At 39.3% G+C, this 25,371-nt stretch overlaps 1 pseudogene; it reads left to right on the plus strand.

Moving 5' to 3' along the window:
* LOC122746855 overlaps positions 1-25,048 on the plus strand; it is a 71,621-nt pseudogene extending 46,573 nt beyond the window's left edge.
* Positions 25,049-25,371: the final 323 nt, after the last annotated feature.

Here is a 25,371-nt window from a genome sequence, read left to right on the forward strand (position 1 = left end):
GCACCAAAAACAAAAGAAATAGTATGATCCAATCAGCATCCATATTCTACAGTTCCTTTTTTTTTCTGGATTTGGAGAGCCTTTTCCATCATGAGTCCTTTGGAACTTTCTTGTACCATTGCATTGGTGAGAAGAATCTAGTCTATCACAGCTGACCAACACACAATGTTGATGATACTGTGTACACTGTTCTCCTGGTTCTGCTCATCTCACTCATCATCAGTCCATGCAAGTCCATCCAGGTTTCTCTGAACTCCTCTTGCTCATCGTTTCTTACAGGACAATAGTATTCCATTACAGACATATACCACAACTTGTCCAGCCATTCCCCAATTGATGGGCATCCCCTCAACTTCCAATTCCTTGCCACCACAAAAAGAGCAGCAATAAATATTTTTGTACATGTGGATCCTTTTCCTTTGTACAGGATTGCTTTGAAGGAAGACATCCCAGCTACCCACGGCTTCATTCCCCTCCAAACTACACTCCAGCCTCTCCTCCTTCATTTTCTCTACAATGGCTTGGCACCATCATTCCATCATATCTCACCCCTTTCCAACTTCCTTTTTTTGTGTCTTATTCTTCCATTAGAATGTTATCTCCTTGAGCGCAGGTACAGCCTTTCTTTCTGCTTGTATTTGTATTCCCAGGGCTTAGCATAGTTCCTGTCACACAGTAAGCATTTTTTTGTTTGTTTTTGTTTTGGTTTGGTTTGGTTTTTTTAGTGAGGAAATTGGGGTTAAGTGACTTGCCCACGGTCACACAGCTAATAAGTGTTAAGTGTCTGAGGCCGGATTTGAACTCAGGTACTCCTGACTCCAGGGCCAGTGCTCTATCCACTGTGCCACCTAGCTGCCCCACACAGTAAGCATTTAATGCATGCTTGGTGACTTAATGACTTGACCTTGTTATAGAGAATTCTTGTAACCAGATCAACAAAGCAGTTTCTATTGACCATCCCTTTGACCATAGAAATAAATTTGTTTTAAAGAGTTTTCTTCATAATTGGCTTTAATGTAAAATGAAATTTGTTCATACCTCTCAAGTTTTTCCAGCTGTCAATTCTCCTATAGTGCATCTTCCCTCTTTGTAGAGAATATATGTGCATACCTTTTAAAATTACATTTTCTTTCCTTACACCGAGATTTCCTGGGCTCTCACTCAAATGAGACATTTCAATAACCCACTGACCATTTTCTGATCTCAGCCCAAGGTCATAATTAACTGGAGTACAGAGCTTTAAGTATCCAGGATGTTCATTCAAACCAATTGCCACCAAATCTAACCTTGTTGATCCCTAACAAGAACACTCGTCAATAGTATTCAGACACTAGAGCTTCCTGGCATAAAAGGATCAGCACTTGTCCCATTTGCATCTTATGGCTTGACATATGACCCCTAGAATGATGCCAACTATTCTTTACAGATGAGTCAGGTAGTGCCTTGCTTGTTCAGGGATATGGCCATCAGACACTGTTACTCTGTAACTGCAGCAGCATCAAACTATCAAGGACCAAATTACATTCTGGTTCATGGTGTATGTTTCCTAGGAATAGGTTGCATGAATGCTTCTAGGTTATCAGTCTATCACTAGATCAGTTATTTTCCTGAATATAAGCAAATGGTTTGAGCATCTGCCCATATTCGCTGGTAGGGTCTAGTAATTATCAACTTTGAACTAGAAACAAAAGACCATCATCCACTCTGGGTCAACCCTTTTCCTAGACTATTCTATAAAACCCCCAATTTAAACTTAAGTATCTCCTCTACCCATTTAGTTTGAGACAAATACTGGACATCCCTATGTCTGTGCTCTTGTACTGAGATGTGATTCCCAACTGGCTAAGAGAGAAAGGAGCTATGCAGTTTTGTAGCTATGTGAGTGGTGAAAGGATTTGTTGAAGTGAGAAGAATTTGAGGGAAGAAAGGCATTATTAACATTTGGATAGCTACCAGCGGTTCTCCAAGTCACAGACACCCTCCACTCTACACCCAGATTATCCTCTGGTTGGTACCTGAGATCCTATCTTGCTTCCAGAGTTCCTCTGCTCTTGTGTTTGTTTTTGCCTACTCTAATCTTCATAACTTGCCTGATTTCTTATTACTGCTTACTTTGATAAAAAAGGTGTTAGTTATGTATAACCTATATCTGATTGCTTACCACCTCAGGGAGAGGGGAGAGGAAAGAGGGAAGAAGGGATAGAATTTAGAACTCAAAATTTTAAATAAATTTTTTTTTTATTTTTTTTAAAGAGGTGTGTCAGCTCTTAGTGATAGTCTTTCATGTAACCAGAATTTGGTTAGGAGAGAGGTAACTTGGTAGTAGTGAGGTATTACTCTCCTTTTGGCCTGGGACCCAAAGTTTTATACTCCTAGAATGCCAATATTTGAAGTATGGTAGATAAATATAATCCTAATCCTATATCCCTCTGGAAAATATGTGAGGGAAGGGTGCCACACCACAGTCCTTCACCTGCTCCCCATAAAGGCAGCCATCAAAGTTTCCACTGGAGAGAAGTGAGCCATATCTCAGATTAATTAACAATCTCTTGGCCATGAGCCAAGTTCTCTTTCTATATTTTGACAGAAACCATACATATGCTTCAAATTTACATACATTTTTAAAAGTTAAAGTCCACAAATAAAATATCAACTAGGTTTATTTGGCAGTATAGTATAAAAAAAGAAACTGAAGTGGGGGTGGGAAGAGGAGGAGGGCAAGTTGAAGGAAACCAAATACTTGATCAATGGAAGGAAAGAAAGAAAAGAAGGAAAAAATAACAACCAAGTAGCTGTGCTCAGAAGGCAGAAGATCTGGGATCTATCACTGACTGTGCAACTGTAGGCAAATCACCTTACCTCACTATGCCTCAGTTTTCTAATCTACAAAAATGGGCCTAATAATACCTGCCTAATCAGTCGTGGAGGTGTCGAGATCAAAGGAGGCTACTGACATGAAAACACTTTACCATGTCAAAATTGTCATACAAAATGTAAGTTCATCATCATCATTATTCTGTTATTATATAAAACAGGGCTATCAGATCTATCTAACACAAAACATCCACATCTTCATTTCTGAGCCTAGTTCTAATATTCTAGTATGTATTTCTTATTTGGAAAATAAATAGGAAAACAACTTAGCTTATCAGGAAAGAAAAAAAACAAACTGCCCGATTCGAGTTCTTTTTCACAACTGCATCTTAGAAGCCAAGATGATCACAATATGGCATATGAGGTCAATATACAAGGTGTGTCATTGGCATGCTGATTGTCAGAGACGATATCATAATGATTGTCCCTGAAAAAGATGGCCTTAGACAGACACATGGGCAGAGGATGACTTCTGGGAGAAGATATCCCACTCTACATAGTCAAGTAAAACCCCTATAATTTAAGGGTGGTAGGTTCTTCCCTCCCTTCAACAAATAGTTCTGAGTGGATTAGGATAGGAAAACACTTTAAGCTATCAGTCCATCAAACTTTAGTATGTCTAAAGGATCCAAGAGCAGATCTTGTAGGAAGGAAAGCAAAAACACCTTGAGGGCACTGCTGGGAGGGAAAATAAACCTACAAGGTGCTTTACAGAGTAAGAAACCACAGAGAGGCCAGGAGAACATTCCACAACTTCACACTGTTTCCTAAAGCCAGGCCTGATTCAGAAAGTAAATACTGGAAATCAGCAGGAATTTTAATTTTGTCCCCTTTCAAGACCTCTTTTTGAAGCTGTTTTTATGACTGAGCTATGACCTCTATTGACGTGTTTCAAACACCTTCTGAAGGGTTGTTGTTCAGTCCTTTTTAGTCGTGTCTGACTCTTCATGACCCCATTTGAGGTTTTCTTAGCAGAGATACTGGGGCAGCTAGATGGAGCAGTGGATAGAGCACCGGCCCTGGAGTCAGGAGTACCTGAGTTCAAATCCGGCCTCAGACACTTAATACTTAACTAGCTGTGTGACCCTGGGCAAGTCACTTAACCCCAATTGCCTCACTTAAAAAAAAAAAGCAGAGATACTGGGGTGGTTTGCCATTTCCTTCTCCAGCTCATTTTACAGATGAGGAAACTGAGGCAAACAAGGTAAAAATGACCTGTCCAGGGTCACACAGCTAGTAATTATCTATGGCCAGATTTGAATTCAGGAAGATGAGTCTTTCTAACTATAGGCCCAGCACTCTTTCGCTGCACCACCTAGTTGCCGCATTCTGAAGGGACTCATACCCTTTTCCTCACTTTCCCTTGTCCTTCCTTCATGTTCCTGTACTTACCCAAACCTATTTGTTATATTAAACCTTACCTGGTACAGAGTGTGCATCTCCCTTTTCTTTCTTCTGAAACTCAGGATGAATGGAATGACTATTTTTTTTTTAATATTAAACATAATGCTAAATCCTCTCCTTTCTGCTCTTTACTTAGAATTTTTAAAAGCAGACATCTCTGGAGGCTGCAGGATGGAACACAGTTGTAACTGTGTGATGCATCATTTAACTAGCCTGCTGGAGGGGGGAGGTAAGAAGAGTAGCAATATTGTGCCACACATGGAGAGCGATTCAATGAAAAAGAGAAATAACAACATCTAGCATTTATATAGAACTCAGAGATTCACAAAGCACTTTACATATATTCCTTCCTTTGATCCTTCCGATAACTCTAAAAGATGGGTACTATGGTTTTCCTCATTTCACAGTTAAGGAAACTGAGGCAGTTAAAGATTAACTGATTTGCCCAGAGTCACAGAGCTAATAAATGTCCGAGACTAGATCTGAACTCAGGTCTTCCTGAATTTCAGCTAAGTGGCACAGTGGAAAGAGCACCAGGCCTGGAGTCAGGAAGACCTGAGTTCAAATCCAGACTCAGACACTCACTAGCTGTAGGACACTGGGCAAGTTGCTTAACCTCATTTGCCTCAGTTTCCTCATCAGTAAAATGAGCCAGAGAAGGAAATGGCAAACCTCTCTAATATCTCTGCCAAGAAAACCCCCAAAGAGTCAGATACTTCCTGACTTCAGGTCCATTGTTCTATCCTTAGCTTTTTGAAAGACAGAGTGAAAGAGGCTTTCATTTTAGTAAATTTTCCTATTCTCAACCTTGTGGAACTAACTTAAGCACAGCCCGTTTGTCTACCCTAACCATTTTATGTGTTTCTATATAGACAGAATAAATTTGTTTCTGGAGAACTGGGGGGTGAGGGGTGGAGTTGACTGGCAGGTAACATTAAAAAAAAAACCAACAATCCTTGCAAACTGCAGAGTTTGCAATACCGATCTAGATGCATGATTTGAATTGACTGAGTAATTCAGAAGTTGAGATGAAGAAAATCAAACTCTTTTTTGCTCCCTCCCTCCCTTCCTCTCTCCCTCTCTCTGTCTATTATTGATACTACTCTGCTTTTTGATCTCTGCTCTCCTTTGTTTTGGCTTCCCAGGTGCCAAGGGAAAATGGCTAGCAGTGAGTTCTTTAGCTCTTCCTATTCTGCAGCCCCTCTGGCTCAGCCAGCTGGATCACACTGAATTAGTCAAGTACTTCATTATCTCCCCTCTCTGCACATTTTGCTCCAGGTAATAAATGCCCAAACAAGAGAGCCAATGCCTTCTGCTGCACTGTCTGTGAAGTTTCAGCGTTTGGGCCAATTCTGCATATCAGCATTGTGCTATGGGAGGGCATCACTTTTCATCCCTTGCCTGCAGTGCTTCCCAATCTCCATTTAGTCACAGCAGTTAGCTAACCATGTAGCTGTTGATAACAAAGCATGGCTTTGGAGCCCTTGAGCCCTCCGGAGGTCCAGAATTTCCCTGCGCAGTGTAGACCTACAGAGGAAGAGTGACTAGCTGGGAGAGCCAGACCAATTACATAGTTGGGAGAGATGTAACACTACATGGAAACCACTCTTGTTAACAGGCAATGGGGTGTGGGAGCTTGCACTGGGGCGATTCTGACAAGAGTGGCACAAAAACATTTTTAGGTTGAGTGGATAAAACCACAGGATTAAAAATTTTTTTAAATAATATAATTTTGTACCAAGTGGCTACCCTTCAAGAGGAATTTTGGAATAAACTACCATGGTCTTGAGAGACTATTTAATAGTTGAGTTTAAAAAAAAAAATCTGCATCCCTCTGTGAATTCCATACTCCCCCCCCAAAAAAAGGCTTTTTATTTGTTTGTTTGTTTTCTTTTGACTTCTGCCTGTGCAATCTTCCCCACAAAGACTTTTGGTTTAAGCTTGAAGTCACCTGGAGGCAGACTTGTCTGGTCTCCCTTCTGCAGATGGATAAATGCACCTGTATTTCAAGCCTACAGAGTAGACGCAGCGGTGCTGTGCTGTACGTTTTCCTAGCTAAGCCTGTGAGCACATCTTACCTGTGATGACCACAGCTGGGAGACTGCCAAACTTTAAATACATTTTGAGAAAACCCAGAAGATGGCTAGAGAGAGTGGTGTTATAAAGGTATCAGTTTTTCTGTTTAGAAGAACTGAGGATTCTCCATTGCAATTTCCCAAGGAAAGAAAAGAGAGAGAGAGCTATGTTGAAGATCAAAATCTGGGTTGATGGGCATCATTTATTCCCCCCCTCTTTTTTTTAAAAGCTGTGTTTTCCAAATGCCTAGTCTAAACTATTTAGTGTGGTATCAGTGTCAAGGGGGGAGGGAGGCTGGTGGGCGAGGTTAGAACCAGATCATAACATACCAAGCTGGAAGTTAATGAATTTCACTGGCAAGGAAAAGGGAGGGGGAGAATCTCTGGGGTGAGGTGTGAGGGGGACCCCCAAGGATAGGCAAGTACTAAATAACAGAAAGGCAGCTTTCCTGACAATGGAGGTCCAGACTGCAACATTTAGATAAAAATATCAACTGCAAAATACTGCTAAATTAATCCAACTTCTTTTGATTATTGATGCCCTACTGTTTTGTGCCTGAAACAACACACAAGATGCATCAGTCATCCATAAATTATTCATTCAGTTATTTTGGCAGCAGTGTCTTTCCATTTATCAACTGATAAATGTATGGAAGATAAGAAGGGTAATTTTATAGCCCCTTGACATTTACCTTTGACATGATTTTCATATTTAATAAGGGGAAAAACACTAATGAAATATGTCTGACAACACCGTAGGCATCACAGATTAACACCAGCTAGAGTGAGCCATGGGCACCTGGTTTCCCAGCTCTGGTCAAAAACTCTCAGCTTTGTAGCTGCCCTTCCAATGCCTTCTTGACTCTTGGTGTATCAATTAGATAGAAAAATTTACAACTAGATTCTATTTTTTTTTCCAAACTGTTTTGTTTTCTCAAACAGATCAGTGCAAAAGAAACTCAACAATTAAGAAAACCACTTGCAGGTTGGCCTTATCTTTTAGGCCAGAATAGTCCATTTTAGAATTATAGAAATTCAGAGATGGAAAGGACTTAAGTGGCAATCTATTCCAACTCATAATAATCAGTTCTATTTATAGTATTCTTCAGTCATATCTAACTCTTTGTGACCCCATTTGGGTTTTTCTTGGAAAAGATAAAGTAGTTTGCCATTTCCTTCTCCAGATGAGGAAACTAAGGCAAACAGGTTTAAGTGACTTACCCAGGGTCACACAGCTTGTAAGTGTCTGAGACTAGATTTGAACTCAGGAAGATGTCTTCCTGACTCCAGGCCTGGTACTCTATCCACGGGTCCACCTAGCAAGTTCACTTATAGGGCACTTTAAATTTTAAGCATTTCTCACACAAGACCTCTAAGAGAAGGGCAGCAAAATCCCTGAAAGTCCCACATAAGATTCCCTCCCAGAAGCTTTGATAGATAATATTAATGTTGCTGTTGATAATCTATCAACCAATCCTACCCCCACAACCCCTACCTGCTCCTGGTCACAAACATCCCTATTTGTCCCACTTTCTAACAATCTATTTCCCCTTCCCACTCTTGACTCTTGCCCACATGGTCATTTATGCCTCATTAGTCTTGAGGCAAGGAGGAAAAAAGGGTATGGGATGGGGAAAGACAATTAACCTAGGAGCAAGAAGCTGAGAGTGCAGATAGGGAGTTCTACAGGTATATAAGGAATCAACCCAAACAGGTGCAGATATCACCTAAAGATATTAGATAAAGAATAGCAATAAAATGACATGAATGAAAGAGTGCATGCAAGAATGCCTCCTGTCTATGAGTCTAGACTCTGGTCAGTCAAAGATGAAGAAAAATAATAATAGATCTTATTTATCTAATGCTTTATAGTTATTAAACATTTTTTATATTGAGTAGCTCATTTAATCATAGGATCCTTTCATTTAGAACCACAAAAAAACTAAGAAATCAAAGTCTGAGAACTGGAAGAGCCTAAAAAGGCCAACTAACCCAACTTCAAATTGGCCAATTACACAATGCTTCTTATATTTCTACTTATAGGTCTCTTCCTTTACAGTTTTCCCTTCTATATCTCAGGTGTTGGGGATGTGGTGCCCCTGTGATCTGAAAATTCTGCATAAAAACTTTTGATCCTCCCTTCATACCAGAGAAGTCTGAATTATTATGATATTAAAAGATAAAATATGTTGATATTTATACTATACATATGTTTTATTCATTTCTGAATCTCTAAACGTTTTTCTGTGTCATCCTGGTCTTTATGTGTCATCTGCAGCTTCCACAAAATTCCCTAAAAATTCCCATTTAATTTCTTATGCTGACCCAAGATATATCAAAATTGTGATGGGGAAAGTTGTGAGGTGGGATGGATCGCTATGCTATTTTTAAATTACTCTATTTGGAGTGGTTTTTCCATAAATCCAGGTAAAAATCTATCTCACTGTAATTTCCCCCATTGCTTCTAGTTCCACCCTGTGGAAGCCAAGCACAAATCTAACATCTCTTTCACATGGCAGCCCTTCAAATGCTTGAAGACAGCTATCTAAGTCTTCTCTTCTTCTACCTGACCGTCCTATCCTTGTCTCTATTCTTTCTTCATTTGGTATTCTGTATAGTCCTTTTAAATATTGCAATTACCATCTTCTGGGTATACTCCAGTTTGTCTATATCTTTTCTAAAATATGATCTCTATAATTTAACATGGCGCTCTTGATAAGGCATAACCAGAACCTTAACTAGAAAGCTTTGTGTCTGAGACAATTACCCCAAATTCTGCTAAAAACCAGCAAATGGGAATAAGGTTTCATTCGAATGAGGGATGGAGAGGAACTGGACTAGAGGACATTATCCTGTGGAGGACAGAGGGCCTGCACAAAGTATGGATATGGAGTTGGAGTGGGGAAAAGAAAGGCCAACAGGGAGAGACAATAGCTGACTATCTGGTAACTTACTATTTTAACTATTTATTGTCATTATTTCTATGCTGTTGAAGGATGGAAAGTGCTGTCAGCACCCTCTATTTTTGCCATACTTTAAATCCAGCATGCTCTAAATTCAATGCCCTGAGGCAAAGCTCAATTCACCCTGTGCTAGTTACAGCTCAGGGTCTAACCAAAGCATAATGTAGTGAAACTAGTCATAATAGCACCTAACTCCCTTGGTTGTTGTGAGGATTAAATGAGATAACATATGTAAAGTGCTTTGTAAACCTTAGAGCATTATATTAATGCAAGCTATTAGGAAGAAGAGGAGGAGGAGGAGGTAATACTTGTTCTCAAGTCCATAATTGGCCATTGTAGTACTCACATTAAAAGAGGCTCCCTCAAGTCAACTTTTTAATACAAATTCGATTGAGTAGAGAAAACCTCAGAAAGAAATCTAAGAGCTCAAGACACAAAACTCCATAGTATAAAGAGACCCTGGAACACAATCACATGGGATGGGAAACAAAGACCACGGACAATAGCTCCTATAAGATGAGACCCTTTGATACTGTGAAAACAATTGCTAGGGAAAGAGATAAATTGAGGCCATTCTGAAGAGGAGCTAAACAGGGATGCAGCCAACCTCCATGCCTTCTGGCTTGTTCAGTACATTTACTATCTGAGATGGAGGACCTCAGGAGCCACCCACTGGAAAGTTTAGTCATTGGCATAATCACACACACACACACACACACACACACACACACACACACACACACACACACACGACTCAACTAGTAGTATTGGTAAGTATGTGGACTATCAGATTCTGAATAAGAGAATTAAGGTGAATCAATATATCATCCCACAAGTTGAAAACTCCCTGAATTGTCTACTAGCCAGCCAGGGGTTAGCAGTATTAGATCTGAACAGTGAGTACTTTCAGATATCCATAGTAAAGGAATGCTTGGGGGGGGGTAGAAATAGCCTATTATTTGTCCAGTAGAATTCTAACAAATAGAGTAAATCTCTAAGGGATTTATAGGATACTTGCCCCCTATATAGTGGTTCTTAGGAAAGGGGATTGGTTGACATGATTTACTAAGAGGTGTTGGTGCATTATGATGATCTTATGGTATTTGGAAAGATGTTGGAAGAACCTGAAGAAATATTACTGTACGTATGTTATAGACTAGATGCCCCTAGTCTATTTGTCAATAACTGCTTGTTTTGAGGAGTTTGTGCCAAAGATATAGGGCACATAATCACTCTGCAAGGAATGAATAGCAACCCTGGACAGAGAGAAACATCCACTGCTTGGATATTTCCAAAGAATTCTATCAACCTAAAGTCATTTTAAATATTGACTGACTACTAACAGAAATTTATAAAGAAATTATGTCACCATTACAAAGCTTCTCAATGATATCATTTGGTATATGACAAAGAAGAAAAATGTAGAAAAGAAGAAAAGGACATTCTGACCTGAACCCTCTGGCAACAATTAGAGATTGCTTGAACAAGAAATGGAAACAGGACTTTAAGGTAAGAAGCCTTGCATAGATTAGTATTGGCTTTTGCAGATCCAAACAAATTGTTTGTGTTACACATTAATGGTAGTTTCTTATACTGTGGGGTCATGTAACTGAATGTGGGGGTTATGAAAAATTTGGCAACAATAAAAGGTTAAGTATACCTATTTTATATACCTATGTAACCAGGTTCACATAAAAATTTCTTAGGTGAAAAGGAGTCACAAGTAGAAAAAGTTTAAGAAGTCCTGATCTAGAGGACTTGGTAACAGTTATAGACCAGAAAAGTGATGACTATCAGAAACCCATTGCATCGGACTCACTGACAGTGGGGGCAGCTATCAGGCATAATGGATAGAGTGTCAAGCCTGGAGTCAAGAAGACTCATCTTCCTGAGTTTAAATATGGCCTCAGACACTTACTAGCTGTGTGACCCTGGGCAAGTCACTTAACCCTGTTTGCTTCAGTTTCCTAATCAGTAAAATGAGCTGGAGAAGGAAATGGAAAATAACTCTTGTACATTTGCCAAGAAAACCCTAAATGGGGTCACAAATAGTCAGATACAAGTGAAATGACTGAATAACACTGAGAGTGAGATTTATTATCCTATCCATAAATTAGAATTAATGGCTTTTGCTGCTTGTAAGTTCTATGTCTACATAGAGCTCATTTCCAAGTATATCCCCCACATCCCGACAAGAACTAAAATGGATACTATTAAGTGAAGGTTTGAGGCACTGGCCAACTACATTATTGACCAAAAACAAAAAACAAAAACAATGTAGATGCATATGACCTGTGCTATAGTCTCTATCCATCAGAAACCTTGGTGATTCTCATGGAAGAGGCCAAGGTGATCTGTAATATTTAAGGAGTAGGGCTGATTCCACAATTGAATACAGCTAAAAGTCTTGGATTTCCTCTAAAGAATATACCATTGAGGGGACAGCTAGGTGGTGCAGTGGATAAAGCACCAACCCTGGATTCAGGAGGACCTGAATTCAAATCCAACCTCAGACACTTGACACTTACTAGCTATGTGACCCTGGGCAAGTCACTTAACCCTCATTGCCCCACAAAAAAATAATAAAAATAAAAAAGATATCAGTAAACATTATACCATTAGACTAATCCTACTTGCTTTGATTGATAAATTGGGACCTAGAAACAACATCATTCCATCTAAACCATTTATTTGTCCATAATTGGCATCATAGTTCAGTGGTCATGAGGATAATGGCCTGATCATGCTGGGGAGAATACTGTAGTTATAGATATGGCAGTGGGTCATTTTGGAAGTTTCACCTAGGCTCATCCAAGATGCTCCTGAGAGAATGGATGAAGATATTAGGCATATAAGTCACTAAAGGAGTACAGGTAAATTAATCTTTGGATAAAATGTCAACATTCCATTTGGGCCTGTTATGTAAAAATGTACTTGTAAGAGATTTATGTATTTGGACTACTGTATGCACCTCCAATTTGGACATTATATAATATTTACTTTCATGTGGTCCATGCATCTAGCACAATTATTTGGGAATGTCACATGCAAATTAATGGATATCATAGGATATGTCCCTATAATTGTATATGTATCCCTATTATAATGTGCATGGATTGTAAATTTTTAATGGGGAAGATACAATAGCTATATGTCTGATTAGGAGGGTTACATTTCTTAGCATGGCTGGGCCCAGGGCATGATTACTTATTGGACAGTCCCCACGACTTCACTTCCCATGAGACCATATGCCTGGATGCAGAATGATTTTATCTAAAGGGCATAATACCTATTCTATACACATGGTCTGTGAGCATGGATGTGGAATGAGTGAGACAAGGTTGTCAGTACAGACAACCCAGGAACTGGACAGTACTTGAGACCAGCCAAGCCAAGAATTACATGGAGAGGTGGAATAAAAAGGCAGGCAGAATACCCTCCAGGTAATGGCTTGCAATCTACAATGAGAAGACTGTTCCCGCTCATACTAGAATGTAAGGCTTAGATGAATATTTTTCCTTTTACTTGAGAGGGAAAGGTAAAAGAAATCATATTCCTTTAGCATGTGAATCAGATTATTTCTGTTACTTTACTATTTATTTAAATCACATTAAACATTTTACTGATTCAATCACATCTTTTGCCTGTGTTCTGTTAGCACACTAGACCACTAAAAATCTTGACCTGAATAACATGAGAAATTCTCAGTTTCAGATTGGATGAGGACAAAAGAGTCACGTGAAATAGATGATCATTTCAAAGAATCCCACAATGAACCTTGATCTATATGAGTGCAGAGATAAGCTACAAATTAGTTATATATTCTACCAGAGCCCCTAAAGATTTCTGAACAGAATAGTAACACAGGCAAACCTGTGCATTAGAAAGATTACGTTGGGAGCCCTGTGAAGAATGAATTAGAGATAGACAAGAGGAAGGGAGAACAGTCAGGAAGCCATTATAAAAAGTCTAAGTAAAAAAAAAAATTATAAAGATCTGAATAAGGAAGGTAACAGTAAGAATGGAGAAGAAGAAACACATATGAGAAATATTGCGATGGTGAAATTAACCGGGCTTGAAACCTGATTGTACGTGGGGGATGGAGAGGCAAGGTCAAAAGTGACTCTCAGGTAAGGTGCCTTAATGTAACGGCTAATGCCATTAACAGAAATAAGGAAGGTGGAAGAAGGGTAGGATTTATAAGAAAGATTACATGTTTCAGACATGTTCAAGTTATATTACTGGTGGCACATCCATTTAGGTGGAAACATTTAGCACAATAAAACACGTGGGACAGGCATTCAGCAGTGAAACTAGGACTAGAAATATAGATTTAGAAATCACAATAGTGATAATTGACATATATAGGATTTTAAAGCTTGCAAAGTACTTTACAAAGACATTATTTCATTTGAGTGCCACAGCAACATTGTCATAAGTATTCTAAGTATTATGTCCTCTTTATATGTGGGGAAACTAAGGCTCAGAAACATTAAGTGACTTGCTCAAAGATAAATGAAGTCTTGGGAATAGAAGACATAAACAAGGCAGAGAATATATATATATATATATATATATATATTATATATATATATATATATATAGGAGAGAAAAGAACTAAGGACAATTTAATTCAACAAAAATTTGGTGGTGCAGTGGATATAATGCCAGGCCTACAGTCAGGAAGATTCATCTTCATGAAATCAAATGCAGCCTCAGACATTTAATAGCTGTGTGACTCTAGGCAAGTTACAACCCTGTTTACCTCAGTTTCCTCATCTGTAAAATGAGATGGAGAAGGAAATGTCAAACCACCCCAGTATCTTTGTCAAGAAAACCCCAATGGGGTCACAAAGAATTAGACATGACTAAAATGACTGAACAACTCTATACACAGTACTGTGTTAGGAACTGGTGAAAATTCAGAGTTCAGATGTGATATCATTCTTCTCTTCATGGCATTTACAGGCTATAAGGTCAGAAATACAAATAATTAAAATATACAGTGTTATGTAAGTTCACTGAAGACTTGTAAAACAAAATGCTATGTGAAGTCTATAGGAAAAGGTTGTCACTAACCAGGTAAGTAAGGGAAGCCTTCATGGATGAGGTGGCATTTTAGTTTGGCTTTAAGGGATGAATAGGAATTCAACAGGTAAAAAGGGCAAGAGAGGAAATTCCCTGAAGACACAAACTTAAGGGTACCCTACACTTGTAAAGTTAGAGGAAAGGAGGGAATCAAGGATGCAAAGTACAGAGCATATCCATGGCAAGGAGAGCCAATTAATCCTGTGAAACTAGAAAAAGAAAGGAAATAATGAATAAGTATGTAAAGGGAATTTGAAATGTGGAAGAGGAGGAGCAGCTAGGTGGTGCAGTGGATAAAGCACTGGCCTTGGATTCAGGAGGACCTGAGTTCAAATCTGGCCTCAGACACTTGATACTTACTAGCTGTGTGACCTTGGGCAAGTCACTTAACCCTCATTGCCCTGGAAAAAAAAGAAAAGGAAAAAAAAGAAATGCAGAGGAGGAGAAATTAAGAAAGGTCATAAAATAGTTAAAATGTATAGTGCGGTTGAAAGTATTTTGTAAATGCCCTATACATTTGATTCCCGGAATAACCCTTTGAAGTCTTCCTAGTCACAGAAGAAGCAGGATCACATACTTACAAGCTTTTAGCACTGTGAGGGCCAAATTTAATATCTGGAGAATTAATTGAGTGGCTCACCGTAATATTGGGGTCCCGGAAGTAATGAGGGACCTCTAGTTCCAAAGCTCCCTCCCCTGTGAACTGCCTTTTTAGATATTTCTCCCAGACCAATAAGAAAGGAGCTTTACAGCCTTTTTTCCACAAATGGATCAGATCTTATTAATTGGGAATAAAATAAACAGCAAAGGGAAAAAGAAATACAGATAATCCTCCCAGCTCTAACCTAAATCTATACAATCCCCAACTTGCTTCCAGTTAAGCTAATTTAAAAGAAAACAGGGCTTTTATGTTTACTCACCACCTGGGCATTTACTCCTGCTGCTCACACCACCCGAAAGGAAGAAACTCAGGAAGAGCCCCAGACTCCCCTCAGCGAGCGTTTAATTTTCCTCCCCCAAAAGGGGAGGTCCTTCAAAAACTGCCTATGGAGAGAGGTTTTCTTCTTCTGATATCAGTAGCATACATCACTTCAGGACAGGACAGGTGTGCCCCCTCCCAATGAAACAGCCAAATTCCAATAATCTTACCACACTACTCATGATTAATTCTTATGTTCACATTCAGACTCTGAGTCTGTCTGCTCCTCTTCAATAGTTCTGTTTCCCCCTGTGAATACTGGGACTCACATCTCCCAAAATGCTTATATTGATCTATGGGAATTGGCTCAAAAACCCCAGACATACAGTTTCTCTGACCAGCTACACAGACAAAAGTTCATAGGATAAAAGAATTAGAGCTGTAAAGGACATTAGAATTCATGGAGTCCCACATCCTCATTTTACATATAAGGAAACTGAGACTCAGAAAACTTAAGTAACTTTTCCAGGACCACCCATCTATCTAGTAAGTATCTGAGGCAGGATTTGAACTGAGGCCTTCCTGAGTCCAAGTCCACTACACCACACTCAAGTACTTGCTTGTCACTTCCTGTCCCTGGAATCTACTTCCCATGTACTCCATGCTTATACAATCCACCCTCAGACCATCTCTCTTACACTTCTTCCCAGTGTTCAACACTATGCATGTATCCAATATCTGTTCACTGTCATTTTTTTCCTACTTTACTTACTCAACAACTACCCTCCTTTGTTCATCTGATCGGCTTCTTTGTGATGATACTAGAATGGTGGGTGAATCGGTGAAATACTATTGATGAGTTTTACCTAGATTTTAGCCAAACATTCAACAAAGCTTTTCATGAGTTTCTTGTGAACAAGATAGAGAGATATGGGATAGAAGAATGTATGCAGAGTAGATATGCATGATTTGATTATCAGCTTGGAAGAAGTTTCCTAGTGTGGTGCCCTACAGATCTGCTCTTGGGCCTGTGCTATTTAATAGTTTTTTCAGTGATCTGGATAAAGTTACATATTTCAGATGACACAAAGTTATAAAGTTTGGCTAACACATTGAATGTCCGAATGAAAGAGATCTTGACTGGTTAAGACTTTTATCTGTGTGTGTGTGTGTGTGTGTGTGTGTGTGTGTGTGTGTATGTATATGATGTGGGGGATAGAGAGGAAAGGGTCAAAAGTATAATGTAATGTGGTGTAGTGGACTTGGACTCAGGAAGGAATGTAATGTCTAATACCATTAACAGAAATGAGGAAGTTGGGAGAAGGGTAGGTTTTACAAGGAAAATTACATGTTTTAAACATATTCAAGTTGGATTGCTGGTGGCACATCCATTCAGATGGAAACATTTAGCACAATAAAACACGTGGGACAGGCATTGTGTGTGCGTGTGTGTGGGTGTGTGGGGGTGTGGGTGTGTGTGTGGGGGGGTGTGGGTGTGGGTGTGGGTGTGTGTGTAATTTTATACTTGGGTTCAAGAAATCTTCACAAGCACAAAACAAATGAGACAGCAGTTTATTTGAAAATAATATGGACTAAAATTTCAGTAGGAGTCAATGGTGTTACATGGTATGCATACAAAGAAACCTAATGAGATCTCAGAACTGTATTAGCGAAGGCATAGTATCCAATACTAGGAAGGTTGTAATCCCACTATACTACTTTGGGTTTACAAGGCCAAATATGAAATACTGTATACAATTTTGGTAGCCATATTTTAGGAAGGCTATTGATAAGCTAGAGAGTTCCAAAGAAGAATAATTAGGATAATGAAGTAACTTGATATCATGGTTGAAGAGAATTAGTTGAAAGAGCAAGGAGTGTTTAGCCTGAAGAAGATTTGGCAAAGACCTCACAGCTGTATTCAAGTATTTAATGGACTGTTATAGGAAAGGGGTTAGAATTGTTCCAGTTGGCCCCCGAGATAGTAGTTGGTAGTAGTCAGTGGAAGTTTTAAAAAGAGGCAGATTTAGGCTTAACAGAATGAGAAATTTCCTAGCAGAGTTATCCAAAACTGAAAGGAGGTATCTCAGAAGGTTCTACCCCAACAGGGGTCTTAAAGCAGATGTTAGATGACTACTTCTTAGGATGATGTGAAAGAGATTCTTGTTCAGGCACAAGTTGAAGTAGATGGTCTCTTAGGTCCCTTCCAATACTTAAGGATTTTTTTTTTTTTTGGTGAGGCAATTGGGGTTAAGTGACTTGCCCAGGGTCACACAGCTAGTAAGTGTTAAGTGTCTGAGGCCGGATTTGAACTCAGGTCCTCCTGAATCCAGGGCCGGTGCTCTTTCCTCTGTGCCACCTAGCTGCCCCAAAATCCCAATTTTTCTTTTTTTTTTTTTTCCCCAGGGCAATGGGGGTTAAGTGACTTGCCCAGGGTCACACAGCTAGTAAGTGTCAAGTATCTGAGGCCAGATTTGAACTCAGGTACTCCTGAATCCAGGGCTGGTGCTTTATCCACTGCGCCACCTAGCCGCCCCCATCTTCCAATACTTAAAGTATAAATAAATACCCTCTATTCTATCACAAATGCAATCACCCTGGAACACCATTATCAATAGCACATATTGATATTCTTTCAATATCCTAGTGGAAAAGTTAATAGTAACAGTGTAGTAATGCTTTCTCTAGTGTAATAATGCCTTAACCAGCATTCTCAATGTTAATGCAATGAGAGTAAATTAATTCCTCATGGACATATAGCTAGTAAATAATAGAAGAGAGATTTGAATCTAGTTCTATAGCTAGGTCCCAATTAGTGCTAATAATGAATCCCATGATGTGGTGAATCCACACTGCCTATTTCCATTGGGCTGCAGCCAATTACCACATTTTACACAATTCTAAACTTTGAATAGTGAGAATTTGAATACATATTACCACTTCACAGGATTCTTTATTCACACTAATTGGGACCTTGTGTTCCCAACTTAGAATACAATCTGCTTTCTGCTACATCATGCTACCATTCAATACATGGTATCAGTCTCCTCAGTAAAATAGTAGGTCATAAGATGAAGTATCACAGATTTAGAGTTGTGAAGCATCTATCGAATCCAATTATGTCATTTTATAGTTGAGGAAAGTAAGGATTAAGGAGGTTATGTGATTTAATCAATATCACACTAGTAGTAAATGCCAGAGGCAGTATCTGAACTCATCTAGTGACTCAGGAGTAGCTAGATGACACAGTGGATAGAATGCCAGGACTTGAGTCAGGAAGACATTGTTTGTGAGTTCAAATCCAGCCTCAGACATTTATTAGCTGTTTGATTCTAGTCAAGTTACTTAATCATGTTTGCCTCAGTTTCCTCATCTGTAAAATGAGCTGGAGAAGGAAATAGCAAACCACTCCACTATCTTTGCCAAGAAAACCCCTAATAGGGTCATAAAGAGTTAGATACAATTGAAACAACTAAACAACAACCACTGATCTAAAGCAAGTGTTATTTCTTTTTTAACTTAACTTTTTCCAATTAATAATAATTTACTTTTTCTCAATTCCACATCCCCTGCCCAACCATTGGAAAAAAGAAAGAAAAACAAAACCCTTGTAAGAAACATGCATAGTTGAGTAAAACAAATTCCTATTTTAGCCATGCCAAAACAAAACAAAAAACACTATGTTTCATTCTGCCTCTTAAGTCCATCACATTTCTAGTGGGAGATGAGTAACACACTTAGTCATCAGTCCTCTGGAATCATAGGTAGTCAGCAAATTGATCAGAGTTCTTAAGTCTTTCAAAGTTATTTGCCTTTGTAATGTCGTTATTATTTTATAAAGTGCTATTCTAATTATTCCCATATAACTCTATATCAGTTCATAGAATTGGTCCCAGGTTTTCTTGAAACCATCCCTTCTATTATTTCTTATAGCACAATAGTATTACCTTACATTACATTCAAATACCCTCATTTGTTGAGACATCCCCAACTGATGGACATTCTCCTCCAAGTCTTAAATTTCTAGTTCTTTGCCATAAGATGCTATAAGTATTTTCATACATATAGGCCTCTTTCCTCTTTTTTTATCTCTTTGGGATTTAGGACCCATTTATACCTCCACCTGCATTAATATGCCTGTTTTTCCACATAGCCTCCAACATGTATCATTTTCCTTTGCTAATCTAATGGATGTGAGATGAAATCTCAGAGTTGTTTTAATTTGTACTTCTGAAATATTAGTGATTTGAAGCATTTCTCATATGTCTTTATAGATTGGATTTTTCTTAGAAAAATGCCTATTTATTTCCTTTGACTACTCGTCAAATGGGGAATGACTCTTATTCCTATAAATATGAACCCATTCGTTTTACACTTTGAAAATGAAACCATAAGAGAAACTTGCTTCAAAGATTTTCCCTCCAGTTAACTGTTGCTTCATATTTAGCTGTTCTGGTTACATTTGTACAAAAACTTTTTAATTTTATGTAATCAAAATTGTCCATGTTATCTTCTGTGATCTGTGTTTGGTCATGAATAAATGCTTCTCCTCTTCCTACATCTGAAAGATAATTTCATCCTCATTCCTTTAATTTATTTAGGATGAAACTTTTCATACCCATGGAATGTTTCCATTTTGTTTGTATGATATGAGCTAGTACTCTTTCCATTGTACCACATTGGTAAAATAATCTTAATTTAATTTAACCTTTAACCTGAGAGACAGGAGGTTCGGGTGGAGCTGAAGATTTAAAGAGAAAGAATAACGTTTAAAATAGCTATCATGAGGAATGTGGCGGAATGTTTATCAGAGCTGAATAAAAGCATTGCTCCTGGAATGAGGAACCAACTGAAAATATAGATAACATGAATTTAGAATATACCTAAGAAGGATGGTTTTGTGACTTCCTTTAGTAGCTCTTACTGCCTCAACAATAGTGGAGGAGAAAGGGATTATTGGAAATTAGCAGGGTAGGAACAGCAGAACAGCGCTAATAATGAATCCCATGAAGGCTTCAAGGCCTACAGGATGTGCCTAAAATACATCAAGAAGCATAGCCAAATTCCTTAGAACCTAAAGTCTTACAGATTCTCCAAACAGTTGGGTCCATCCCAGCTTTAAAGTATTTGCTTCTCACCTGAAGTGTCATATGTCAGAAAGTTGAAAGGAAAAGAAAATCTCCCTTGTGTGTCCATCAATCAACATCTAAATATAGTTTGATTGTCTTAGAATTGTGAGTTATATTTTATTTTTTTATTTGTCATCAAGTTTGCTCTGTACAATTAACTCTAACTGTAGGAGTTATGAGGAAATAACTATTCAAAAGTCACATTTTTGAAGGGCTTTTATTTTGTAGCAGGGAAACAGATAAACACATAGCATTGTGTTTAAATCTGCCACTCCTATTATTTGTATAGTAAAGTAAAAGTAAATAAATAATGCATTGGGTGTGCATATGTCTATGTAAGCCTTAAACATTTACTAGAAAAGTTACACCTACAGAGAAAAAAAAGGCCATATCTAGTAGATTCATTCCTTTCAGCTATCTTTATGATCAGCACTGATCATCACAGCCAAACTGATCTTGCAACAATTCCCGGAGGTAAAATCAATGGTGTACTAATCATCACTGATGATGAGGACAGCCAAAATGAATGGATTGATGTATCATAGCCCATTTCTTTGGCATACATAAATGTGTCAGAGCAAGGCCAGCCAGATTCAAGCCTATTCATGAATTCATACACACCTGGTTGGAGAAAGAGAAAATTGTTTAAGGACTGAGGCATGATTGGGAAGCAGCATAATACAGTGTAACATAGAAGGATCTGAAGCCAGGACACATGACTCCAAATCTTGGCTTTGCTACATGTTATATGGGTGACCCTGAGCAAAGGACTTCAACCTCAGTTTCGGCATCAAGAAAATAAAGGGTTGAATTGGAAACCTTCTGAGGTCCTTCTCATTCTAAAATCCTATGAACTTATCAGTAAGGCCTCTAGAAACAACATTCTTGATCAGATGCCCAAACACCCTACTGAATACCCAGATACCCTACCTATATCATGATATTAATTGTTCTGAAAAGTCATTTTAGTTTCATTTATTCTTTTTTTTTTTGCAGGGCAATGAGAGCTAAGTGACTTGCCCAGGGTCACACAGCTTGTAAGTGTCAAGTGTTTGAGGCCGGATTTGAACTCAGGTCCTCCTGAATCCAGAGCTGGTACTCTATCCACTGCACCACCTAGCTGCCCCAGTTTCATTTATTCTAAACAAGCCAGTCCCTAAATTGTCCAAACCATTTCTTGATTTAATGGAAAGCACTGAAATTCCAGCTCCACACTCAAATAAACTGTGTGACTCACTAACACCCTGCCTTCTGCAGGAAGCCTTTCTTGATCTCCCTTACTTCTAGTGCTTTCCCTCTGTTTGTACATAGTCATTTGCGTGTTATTTCCCCCATTAGATTGTGAGCTCCTTGAGACCAGCTACTTGTCTTCTACTTTTCTCTGCATCCAAAGCACTTAGCACACTCCTTGGCATACAGTAGGCACTTAATAATGTTTAGTGACTGACAGACTGGTCATGGGGAAGTTATATAATCTATCTGAAAACCAGTTTCCTCATCTGAAAAGGGAGAATAATAATTCTAGCACAATCTACCTTATAAACCAATTGAGAACAAAGCTCTTCATAAAGAGTAAAGCACTTTATAAATATGAACTACTATTGAGACAAAGGAAATGCCAGTCAGATTCAACTCCAGAACAGCAACAAAGGAAAAAGCTCTAGTGGCAGAGGTTTGTTGTTATTCAGTCATTTCAGTTGTATCCAACTCTTTATGACTCCATTTGGAGTTTTCTTGGCAAAGATACTGGAGTAGTTTACCATTTCCTTCTCCAGCTCATTTTACAGATGAAGAACTGAGGCACATAGGGTTAAGTGACTTGCCCAGGGTCACACAGGTAGTAATTATCAGAGGCCAGATTTGAACCCAGGAAGATGAGTCTTCCTGACTTCAAGCCCTGCACTCCATCTACTGTACCCTAGAGGCAGAGGACCTGGATTGCAACCCTGCTGCTGATGCTTACCACCTGTATGATGTTTTGTAAGTGACAACCACTTCAAGCCTCATTAAAATGAGGTAGTTAGGGGCAGCTAGGTGGTGAAGTGGATAAGGCACCAGCCCTGGACTCAGGAGGATCTGAGTTCAAATCCAGCCTCAGACCCTTGACATTTACTAGCTGCATGACCCTGGGCAAGTCACTTAACCCTCATTGCCCTGCCCAAAAAAAAAGGGGCAGTTAGACTAAGTGGTCATTGAAGTCCTTTAAGCTCTAGATCTAAAGGTAGACAATCAATACGACTTCACCATTTTTTTTTTCAGGGATCTAGAGTATGATTTCATTTCAAGTAATCATCGTTAGTGAGCCTCAGTAGATTCTGAGTTATGGTTCACCTCAGTTAAACATCTAAAATAAGTATGTTAAGATGAGAGGCCAGTAAGCTAAATATCCCACAACCGCTGGGGTTATTCTATGATCCTTTGTTATCTGGCTTGAAGTAGACATGGCTGTGCAGTGTTAGCAATCCATGAAGAGTACCCTAAGTAGCAGTCCAGTAAATGCAACAGAAAACAGGGTGAGCAACTCAGTCAATAGATGGGCCTCTGATTTCTTAGTCAGATGGGAGCAGAGAATGCTCCTGAAGGTCCCCAGACACCACAACACTGCCTGAGAGGCTGATGACTAAGGCTGCTATAAAATGAAACTAGCATTCCCCCTCTGTGCTCATTGACTGCCCACGTGACATTTGGGGGTGAGAGCAGTGTTGTTAACCTCCACCCTGGACAAAAGCCAAATCCAATCCCTCTAAGCGAACTTCACTAGCTTTCCTCAGAAAATACATCTAGAGAGGTCTCCCTCCTTCTCTGCCCTCCATTGGTTTTCTGGGTAGAATAGCCAAGTGCTCCTCAGAAAGGGGGTGGGGGGGATGCAGAGCTAGTCATGTTCTAGCCTAGAACTGCTGAAATTGCCTCCCCTTATCTATCTCTCCTGAGTGCTCAGTCTGGCTTTAATTAATGTTTGTCAAACTCTTTGAAATGCTCAAATGAAAGGGATTGTGGAAGTGCCAAAGATGATGATTACCAGGAGCTTATCTGAACCTCTTTGGTTTGGAAATCAGCTTAGATATTTCACAGGGTCGAAGTTTCTCATGAGACTTCTCAGTAGGATTATAATTCTAAAGCAATAAGGAATCTCAGAGACCATGGAGTCCAATACCCTCATTTTACAGATAAGGAGACTGAGCCCCACGTTGGTGAAGTGACTTTTGAAATGTCACACAGGTGGTTAGCATCAAGTCAGGATTTGAATCCATGTTCTCTATCTCTAAAGCTTGTGTTCTTTCCACTGTACCATGATTCTATCTATTCTTACCTTTTTCAATTCTTCCTAAGGATTTCTGGAGAAAAAAAAAGAACCAGCAGAGGAATAATAATAAATCGATGGTATTTATACCAAGCTGCACATGTGATCTGAACCTTCTTTTCAAACTAAACTGTTGCTCTTTGGCTTGAAAGTACGTGTGTTGCTTTTCGATTCAGCGCTGGTCTCAGCAGGTCCCAGCGTGTCCAGAAGTCGAGACGGAGCCGTTCTGCGCACGCGCGCCCCTACGACCTCTGCCATCCCTCCCCCTTGCGTAAAAACTGCCAATAAAGAAGGTTCCCAATGTCTCAAAAAAAAAAAAAAAAAAAGAAAGAAAGAAAGAAAGTGTGTTGCCAGTTCTTCACTTTTTTTTTTTTTGGCGAAGCAACTGAGGGTTAAGTGATTTGCCCAGGGTCACACAGCTAGTAAGTGTCAAGTGTCAGAGGTCGGATTTGAACTCAGGTCCTCCTGAATCCAGGGCCGGTGCTTTATCCACTGCGCCACCTAGCCGCCCCCACCTTCACTCATTTTTAACAACGCTTTTCATATTTCCGTGGATGGAGCAATGACATTTCACATTCTTGTCCACTTTCCTGGATGTGTGGGAGGAAAAGAAGAATATAGATACTTCCTGACCAACTTCACACACCCAGAAGGACTTTTAACATCCCCAAACCTAGGATTACAATGCTTTAGGTTCCCAGTTGTCCAAACACTCAAATTTTGTTCTATAGAACGTATGTAGATACAACTGAAGCAAAACCAAATCACAAAATAAAGTACCCTGACCCTTCCTTTCCACCACTTCTAAGTGTAGGTCTGGTGTGGAAATAAATGCTCCCCTGTGACTCAGCTTTTCATTTGCATCTTTCTGACAGGTGTGGATCTTTCCTGCTTTTGCTGTATAACTTGCCGGCAGGATGATTTCCTTGCACTTGTTGGCTTTACTGATGTATGTGTATGAGGGATGTGTGGGTGTCTGAAATCAGGTCTGTGAAATCATTGGCTTGGCACTTGCCATTCTTTGCAAGGAAACCAATAACCAAATCAGAGAGTCAATCAGTGAGCCCCATTGCTCTTTGGCAATAAGGATCATGTCTCACTTCCGTTTGTTGCAATAAACAAAGATTCAAAATGGGCCAAGGCTTAAAGGTCAAACTACATTTTTCGACAAGCTTAGGATGGCAGAGTGGAGCAGCCTCCACACAACTTACAAACACAGAATTGTGGCCAAGGAGGTTCCCCATTTGCTTGAATTGAAAGAAGGGGAAATTGAGCAAATTGAGATCAGGGGCTAAAGAGGAAAAAAGGGCCCTCAAAGTCCTGTGACCTGTGCCTAATAGCATTTAGATGCTGTGGTCAAGGCTAGGGTGAGGCATAAACCCATCAAACACTGATGTGAATTGCCTTCTAGTCCAGCCTCTCACCAACTCATTGTTCTGAATTAACTCATTCCCAATATGACAAATCTCCATGACTGAATGTGGTCCGGTAAGTGACAAAAGAGCTTTTTTAGAAATTCTCACAGACAGGCACACTCTTTTCATTTCTCTCTTCCCATCTTTCCTGGGCTTCCCCTTTGTTTGAAGGAGTGACCTGTCTTAAAAAAAAAAAAAAAAAA

This window comes from Dromiciops gliroides, chromosome 1 (genome assembly GCF_019393635.1).
Source record: "Dromiciops gliroides isolate mDroGli1 chromosome 1, mDroGli1.pri, whole genome shotgun sequence".
Classification (NCBI taxonomy): domain Eukaryota; kingdom Metazoa; phylum Chordata; class Mammalia; order Microbiotheria; family Microbiotheriidae; genus Dromiciops; species Dromiciops gliroides.